We start from the raw sequence: 9,609 nt of genomic DNA on the forward strand, positions 1-9,609 counted from the left end.
TATTTCTCCTATATATGGCAGTTTTGGGTACACTTGTTTTTGTGTTGTCTCTCCCATTAGATTGTAAGCTGCTTGAGGGCAGGAAATGTCTTGCCACTTTTTCCCCACTTTTGTGCCTAGCACAAAGAGGTCTTTAATAATCTTTATTTATTGATTGAATAAACATGATGATACTATGACAACTAACTACCAGAGGCAGCCCTATGCAATTAATTACTCAACTTGGCCAATCACTGAATTACTGAATTTCAGAGCTGCCTCAGACCTTATAGGTCAACCATAATTAAAACCAAATAAATAGAAATCCAAACAAAACAAAACTGATTATTTGCTAACTTAACAACAACAAACAAATAAACTCTATCATTTGAGCTTTAAAAATTTTAAATTAGTATATTCATATATTAGAGGACATCCCAACCTATGTTTACTTATGCATGTGCATATATACACACTTGTACATTCATACACAGATACACATAGAAAAGCCTTTATATTCTTGAGAATTTCCTGATACTTGGTTTTATTCCTCTCCACCTTTAATTGTGCACCAGGATATTTTGGCTTTAATGGACCTGGATGTTTCAAATATATGGTATTTCTTTCAGAACTGGAAGAAACCTAGAAAGGTAATATCTTTCCCAATGAGAACGTCATGCCCCAAAGTGTCTGAATGTTCTCAAATACCTATTTGAGACACAAAATGTTGTTCTATTAGAGACAATCTCAAATGGATTTGGCTTCAATTGACTTATTGACAGTGGGAATGTCACAGAAAGAAATAATCCTTGCATTTGGACTATTTTGTTAGTGCTTATTTCCTCAATTTCTAGGAGAGTGAGAGGCACCCAGTAGGCACTTATTTGCTTTGCCTTAGTAGAAAAGAAAAAAAGAGCTCATGATTCGAACTTCTATCAGAAAAAAGTATAAGACTCACCCAAGCATTGTTACAATTTTATTGAGTGTATTTAAAACTGAGGTTTTATTAAATTCTCATAAAATACTCAAGAAGATAAACCTTTTTTAGGATGATGGGACCATGAGTATGGAGCTGGAAGATATCTCAAGAGATTATCGAGTCTAGTCTATTCATTTGATAAATGAGAAAACTGTGGCTTTAAAATAAGGGACACACTCATTGGCACATAAAAGCAGAGTTGGGGCTCAAAACCAGATCTCCAGGCTCCAATGTCAACCTTCTTTCCACTGCATGTGAGCATTTTTCTCAAAAGCATGTTCAAGTGTAAAGGTCAAAGTGAACTATTATTATTCAGTGCAACCTATATCTTGCTTTAATGCAATGAATAAGAAGTCTAAACTTTATTTATATAGTTGTAGAGGTAGCCAAATTCTGGGCTTGGCCCACTATTTCTGAGCTCATGTCATCACTTTGAATTGACTCAGGTTGGATTTTAAGATGACCAACTTGGACATACCATCTATTTATAGATATATAGATTATTTAACATATCTAAAGAGAGATATATTTTTATCTTGGTTGTACACAATTGGTAGCTTAATTCACTCATTCTATTAGTCAATAAATATTTATTAAGCACCTATTAGGTTTTAGGCAATATACTAAGCACTAGGGAAACACAGAAAGGTGAAAGACAGTCCCTGGCCCTCAAGGAACTAACCTATTTGGGGGAGAGACAACATGCAAACAACTATGACTAAATGAAGGAACAGGCAGGATAAACTATCAATAATTAGTAGAGAAGGAACTGGAATTAAGGGGGACATGGCAAGGTTTCCTGTAGAAGGTGAGACTTTATCTAGGAATTGAATGAAATCAGGGTATGAAGAGTTCTAGATAAGAGAGAAGCCTAGAGTGGAGATGGATTGTTTTCTTTGAGCAAAGATGCTAGTGTCATTGCCTCAAAGACTAATGACCATAGGAGAGTGTAAGGTATAAGACAACTGGAGATGTGGTCACAGTGGGGAGGTTATGAAGAACTCTGATTCCATTCTAATCAAAAGGTAAAACAGAGAGATCTGAAGCCTAGGAAGAATCATTCCCACTATCAATGAGCAAAATGGTGCAGGTAGCTAATTCAGCTCCAAGATCAAAGTTAAACCACACTAATGTTGAGAGAAACTGTGTCACAATAAGTCTATAATTTTGGAAGGAATAATATAGTCAACATAGTGGGAAACCTAACAGGGAAGAAAGAATCTAGATAGATTTAGATAGGAATTCTATAACATCTTTAGCCTAAAGCCATTTCAAAAATCTAGAGACAGTCCAGAAGCATTTTCTTAATCTCAGCTAATACAAGAGCCTGAGTCATCAAATTTGAGTAAAAGAGAAGTTTTGTAGTCCCATGTGATCATGTCTTTCATTCAAATACATGAAAATGCTATGTTTTTTAACTCAAGGGAGAATTGGATCTTTTTTTCATTTATGTGAATTTGTCCTAAGAGTTATGAGTTCCATCATTTCCCTTCAAACTAGATTGCTTGAAATCTGAATTATTTGAAGTTGTAATTTTTTAAAAAATCTGAATGGGGTTGAGATGGCTTTTCGCGAAATTTGGAAACATTTTCAGCATGTGAAATATAGTTTTTAAAGAGGGAAGAACACTATCTGAGACAACTATGTTTGGTGGATAGAACATAAATTACGGAATTCTAATTCAAGTGGGATTTTACTTCACCCCTTCTTTACCTAAGTCTCTTTATGTGGGTTAATTAAATAAGTCTGTTAAAAGATTACCAGTCTAGGGCTACTGTCAGCACTAGATTACCAGTCCTAAGGAAATTTTTTCTTTTTTTTTTAGTTTGTTTCTAGGTTTTTGCAAGGAAAATGGGGTTAAGTGGTTTGCCCAAGGCTGCACAGCTAGGTAATTATTAAGTGTCTGAGACCTGATTTGAACTCAGGTACTCCTGACTCCAGGGTCCGTGCTCTATCCACTGTGCCATGTAGCCTCCCCAGTCCTAAGGAAATCAAGGAATCACAATCTTAGAGTTGTGATCAGAGGTTCCCTGGTTCAACTGGAACCTGAATAAGAAAATGAACTTGATGTATGATCATCTAGCCTTTCCTTGAGGATCTCTAGTGAGGAGAGTCATGCTACACCCCAGTTCAACTCATCCCACTTTTATTAGACAGTTCTATTGTTGTGGCTTTCTTCCTCACTTAAAGTCAAAATCTTTGAAATTTCATTTTGGTACTCTCAGTTCTTCTCTCTAGAGCTAAGCAGAATAAATCCCATTCTTCTTCCTCCATGTTAGCTTTTTCAAATATTTAAAGAGTTTCTTTTTTTAATGAATTTTTATTGAAGATATTATTTGAGTTTTACAATTCTCCCCCCCCCCCATCTTACTTCCCCTCCCCCATGGAAAGCAATCTGTTAGTCTTTACTTTGTTTCCATGTTGTACCTTGATCCAAATTGGGTGTGATGAGAGAGAAATATCCTTAAAGAAGAGAAGTCTAAGAGGTAACAAGATCAGACAAAAAGATATCTTTTTTCTAAATTAAAGGGAATAGTCCTTGAACTTTGTTCAAACTCCACAGCTCCTTATCTGGATACAGATGGCACTCTCCTTTGCAGACAGCCCAAAATTGTTCCCGATTGTTGCACTGATGGAATGAGTGAGTCCTTCAAGGTTGAACATCACTCCCATGTTGCTGTTAGGGTGTACAGTGTTTTTATGGTTCTGCTCATCTCACTCAGCATCAGTTCATGCAAATCCCTCCAGGTTTCCCTGAAATTCCGTCCCTCCTGGTTTCTAATAGAACAATAGTGTTCCATGACATACATATACCACAGTTTGCTAAGCCATTCCCCAATTGAAGGACATTTAATTTCCAATTCTTTGCCACCACAAACAGGGCTGCTATAAATATTTTTGTACAAGTAATGTTTTTACCCTTTTTCATCATCTCTTCATGGTATAGACCCAGTAGTGGTATTTCTGGGTCAAAGGGTATGCACATTTTTGTTGCCTTTTGGGTAAAGAAAGTTCCTATGTCTACTTTTAATCCTTGTATTTCCCTATCTAACCATCATCTGCTCTTCATCTGACAGGAGCTCAAGGTCCTTCACCATCCTGTTTGTTCAATGTTGGCTACTCTCCAATTTACCAATATGCCTCCTAAAAATGTGTCCGCAAAAGTCGGAATATAATATTGCAGATATTCTATGAACAAGGAAGAGTGGTTGTTTGGTCCACCAGCATTTATTTAATGCCTACCCTTTGGCTGGCACTATGCTATGTACTAGAAGCACAGATGGACAATTACTTCCCATCTTCTTTCTGGACACTAAACCTTTAGATGTTGTACAAGATTGGACTAGCTTTCTCAATGCCATATCCCCTCTGGACTAATTATTGAAATTCTAGTAATCTAATAACATCAAATCTTTTCTAGACCAATATGCTTTCCTCCTTTTATACTGTTGAAGTAAATGTTTTAGAACAGAGAGAGTAAATACCTGGTTCAGTCCAATATTTAATCTAGTCTTCCAAAATATTTTTGATTCTAATTCTGTTATCTAACTTGCTAGCTATTCCTTCTCGTTTTGTGTCATTTGCAAATGTCTTTTTATCTAAATAACTGATAACAATTTTAAATAGCACAGATCCTTTGGGAAAGTACACTAGATAATGTCTTCCAAGATGACAGTTGTTCATTGATAGCCTTTGGGTTCAGCCATTTCAATTCCATATAACTGTACTAATGCTTATCCCTCATCAACCTATCTTTCCATCAAGGATAGTTTGAGAAATATCAAATATTTTACCAAGACCCAGGAAAATTATATTTATGATATTCTCCTGTTTTTCTAGTCTAGAAATCCTATCACCAAAAGATTGAAGTTATTCTCGCATGGCTTGTTCTTGAAGAAATTACCATGGTTCTATGTGATAAACTGCTTTCTTTTCCAGATACTTATTAACCAATTTTTTAGTATACTTTATAATTTTTTTAAAGTTTCAAAGTCAATCTCATTGATTTACTATTTTTATTTCTTCCACCTAGATTATTCCCCTGCTTTCAGGAATAAATAATATTTAAAGAATTATAGAAATGCTGACAATACCTTGAGAGAAAGGGAATTGATGATTCCTTACAAACTCAGAGGGATATTGCTAAGAGAATAACTAATTTTTAAAGAAAGACTTAAAATGTCAAAATGCCTCAAAGATATGACTGATTGACAATTACTTTCATGAACTTTGTGGGAATTCATGATGGGCCAACAGAACATTGGTGACCCATGTTTAATTTTTCCATTTTAATAAAAGTTATGGGGGGGATAATGGGCTGGGAAAAATGTTCTATAGGTTGGCAAAATTGTCTGTAAGAGTAAAATAAATACTAAATGATAAAACAGTGAACAAATTATCAATACAGAAAATCCCAGAATTCAAACTAAGCTAAAACTGCTGTGCATACCTTTTGAGCTGAATGTTATATTGAATACATTTGGAACTGTTTTGGCTGCTATGACATGTTTAAAAGAGGCAGGCCTGTAACATGGTACTCATATTGGCACTCTACTTAAGACTGTGAAAGCAGTAAAGATAATGCATGAGGGGTAGTAATTTTTAGTGTTTATCATTTTAAAAGAGAACATTTGGCAGAAATTAGAAAGACAACATCAACCATGCAATAAATTACTCTCTGAGTATCCCAAGAATTGGAACCTGGCTGCTATTGTTCTCTCTTCTCATAAATGACCTGCCTAGATTATACCATCACTCCAACATGATTATGTATGCAAATGATTCCAACAGTTATACAATTTGGCTGGAATTGTTCAGAGGACTAGGAAATGGACTTTGACAAATTGCAATTGGGGGTTTTGAAAATGAACTTTTATCATACAGCAAGAAAACAACTGGTACTCTGCTCTGATGATGCCTATTGTAGTTGCAGACCTCAGAAAGAAGAGATACCCAGATACTAAAGTATCCTCTGTAATTTGGGACAGTAGGGGAAGGAATCAATCAAATATTGCTTAATCAAATATTCAGTTCATAGAGAGTTACCATATATACCACACATGGATGACCAGTTTTCAATGAATTACAATGCAATAAAATTCACTTAATTTGGTCTTTCTTTGATGATTCAGAGGGTACTTCTGGGTCTTGCATTGCCTCCAGATCATCATTATGAACATCAATTATCAGTATTGTTGAAGCATGAAAGAGGCAGTTAATTGAGACTCCCAGTTAGGAGAATGCTGGATAACAGAAATTTTTACTCTATTTAGACATTTATATTGGGCCTGACCTCTTTAAGTTTTGATCTTTTTACTCTCTGAGAAATCATTGTTTCCAATTGAGACCAAAGTCTAGAAAAACCTGGAAATAACTTATGTTACCTAATTGGTCAAAAAACTGGTTGAATAAATTATAGTATATATATATATATATATATTTGCATAATAGACTATTACAGTGATGGAAAAATGGCAAATATGAAGCACACAAGGAAATGTCAAAATGTATATGAAACAATAAAAATCAATAGCAGAAGGACAAGAATTGGATGATAATGATAATAATGAAAATAGGAATGATAATAATAATAATAATAATATTAATAATAATGTTTGTTCTTCATTTTTGTTGGGAGGTGATGCTATGACAAGCACATGAATTGGATTTGAGTGAGGGGACCTGTGCTAAGTCATAGCTTTACTTTCTCCTCCAGGGCCATCTGAGTGCAGTGGTCAGATATGAATCAGGATGACTAGAGATGGCCCTGGATACAGGGCAATCAGAATTAAATGACATGCCCAAGGTCACACAGCTAATAAGTGGTGAGTAAGTGTATGGATACTCATTGACTTTTCTCTTATCTACCTCTATATCTCATATATAACTACATTTATGTAGAAATGTACAAGGTTTTCCATATTTTAATTTTAAATAAAACTCAAGGAAGAGGAACTTGAAACAGACTTAGAAATAGACCCTGAATAAATTCATTTCTTGTTCCTTTGCTGTCTTCATTTACTTGATTCCATTTTGTTGGAACTTATGAAAAATTATACTCCTTATTCTATAATAATTTTTGTCCTTCATTCTATAATTCTATAATTCTTCTTCATTCTATAATCTTTGTCCTTTATTTCGAAGAAGGCCAACTTCTTATTCTATACAATCTGAAACAATTTCACACAGGCAGCTGTAAATAGGATGGATAGACAACAGAAAATGTGAAATCTATGCAGGAATGGACATTGCTTATAGGTTCAAAGACATTTTAGAAATGGGAGGCATACTTCCTACAATGCTCCTTCTCTTTTATCCTCATGTTATCTCATTTTCTATGCCTATCGCTGCCAGAAATAAATGTGAGGCAATTTAATTTATCTACAGAAATTCATTCTTTACTTAATTTTTGTCAACAAATTTAAAAATTTACTTAATGTCACAAAATGTGAAATGCAATAAGCATCCCATTGATTACCAACATTAGTGAGGGTTGCATCTTATAACTTTGATGGTATAGTACTAACCTTATCAATGTAATTGATCATAGTTTTCTTGCCTTTTGTTGCTCATTTTAACTTTATGTTGTTGAAGTCTGTATGTATAGTGCTATTTTTTTCTTGTTTTCAAGTCTGATGTACTCTATATAACTTCATTCTGTGTCTTCCTAGGTTACTCTGCCACTTTCATGTTCATCAGTACTCATTGTAGAGTAATAATTGCAAACATTCATATACAATAATTTGTTCAGCTATTTCTCTAACATGGGCTATAATTTTTGTTTCCAGATTTTGCACATTCCTGAAATCATTGTCATCCCTCAATATTTTTCTTCTTTTAATTAAGTCACCCTAGTTTGTTTTTTCCTTTGAACCCTAATTTCTTTTTTTAATATCCTTAAATTATAGAGATAGAATTAGGTAACCATGTTCTAGAATTGTATTAAATGATGTCATGTATGTGAATCATCCTTGTAGTTTCTCTCTCTCTCTCTCTCTCTCTCTCTCTCTCTTTTTTTTAGTTTTTTTTTTTTTTTTTTGCAAGGCAATGGGGTTAAGTGGCTTGCCCAAGGACACACAGCTAGGTAATTCTTAAGTGTCTGAGGTCAGATTTGAACTCAGGTACTCCTGACTCCAGGGCCAGTGCTCTATCCACTGTGCCACCTAGGCACCCCCTCTTTTATGTTTTGAAAAATTTACTCTGAACTTAAATGCCCCAAAACATGCAGTTCCATATACAGAGCAGAGCATTAATTTTTGTATATGAAACTCTGTAAGTTTCTATTTAATGATTTGCTTTCTCTTGAAGGTGGGTAGGAGACAATTGGTATTAAATTATTTGTCTAGCTTCACACAGCTGGTAAGTATTTGAACTTATTTAAACTTATATTTAAACTCAGATACTCTAGACGTTAGGGTCAGAGTTCTATCCAGTGTGCCACCTAGCTGTCCCTATGATTTACATTTTGATGAAAAAATTCACACCTTACCTTCAGAACTGTCTAGCTTGTCTGTGTGTTCATCTTAACTTCCCAATATTCTCTTCTGTACATTGACCAAAAAATAAACAATGGAAAAAAAAGACCCTCTTTTTTGCCTATAATTGCTGATCCTGCTCTCTTCTTAAAACTGTCCATTTGAGATATGAATCAGCATGACTAGAGATAGCACTGGATGAAAGACAATCAAGTTTAAATGACTTGCCCAAGAAACATAAACTGGCTGAGCCAAGATGGCGACAAGAAGGAATCGAGTTTTAGGCACTCTCTGATAAAACTTATAAACTAAGGACTCTAACTAAACTTTCAAGAGACAGAACCCACAAAGGGACCCAGAGAGGCAGTTCTCCTACGCAAGGTAACCTGGAAAAGAGAAGAAAGGCTCTGCTCCCTGGGGTCAGAGGGGCACCTCGCCAGAGGGGTGGCCCACCAGAGCAAAAGAGCTTCAGCCTCCCGGAGGCAGCCCCAGGGTGCTGGGAGCCGCGGTTCACAGCAGCAGGGGAGTCTCCGGAGCTACACCCCGGGGAGCACCGGGCACAAAGTGGGGGAACAACAGGGGGCCTCTGCCAGAGGGAGCACATGGAGCACAGCCCTCAGGGCACACAGTGAGCAGCATGGTCTTTCAGAAGCCCAGATGCTGAAACAGAAGCAGGCGGAGCCTAAGCAGGAGCCCCCAGGGCATGAGCCCATTGAACTTAGGGAGGGGAGTGAAGAGAGACTGCAGAGATCTGTCCATTGCCCCTGGAACAGGACTCTGGGGTTCTGACCACATTCAGATCCTGATTGCAGTCTAGGCCCCCCCCCCATAGAAAAGCAGGGGCCCCCTACACCTCAGCCCCATGGCAGAGGGGGCACTTATGGTCATTCACAGACCAGAAAAGAAGACAGAGCCTCACACACTGAGACCCTTGTGGGAGTGTCCCAAAAGCTCAGTAAGCACCCCAAAACCAGGCCCAGGCTGGGAAAATGAGCAAGCAGAGAAAAAAGAGGAACACTATTGAGAAATATTTTGCAAATGAGCCCAAGAAGGATCAAAATACTCAGTCTGAAGATGAGGAAGCACAAGCTCCTGCATCTAAAGACTCCAAGAAAAACAGAAATTGGGCTCAGGCTATGACAGAGCTCAAAAAAGACTTTGAAAATCAAATAAGGG

The sequence above is a fragment of the Macrotis lagotis genome, chromosome 1, assembly GCF_037893015.1.
Source record: "Macrotis lagotis isolate mMagLag1 chromosome 1, bilby.v1.9.chrom.fasta, whole genome shotgun sequence".
Taxonomy (NCBI): Eukaryota; Metazoa; Chordata; class Mammalia; order Peramelemorphia; family Peramelidae; genus Macrotis; species Macrotis lagotis.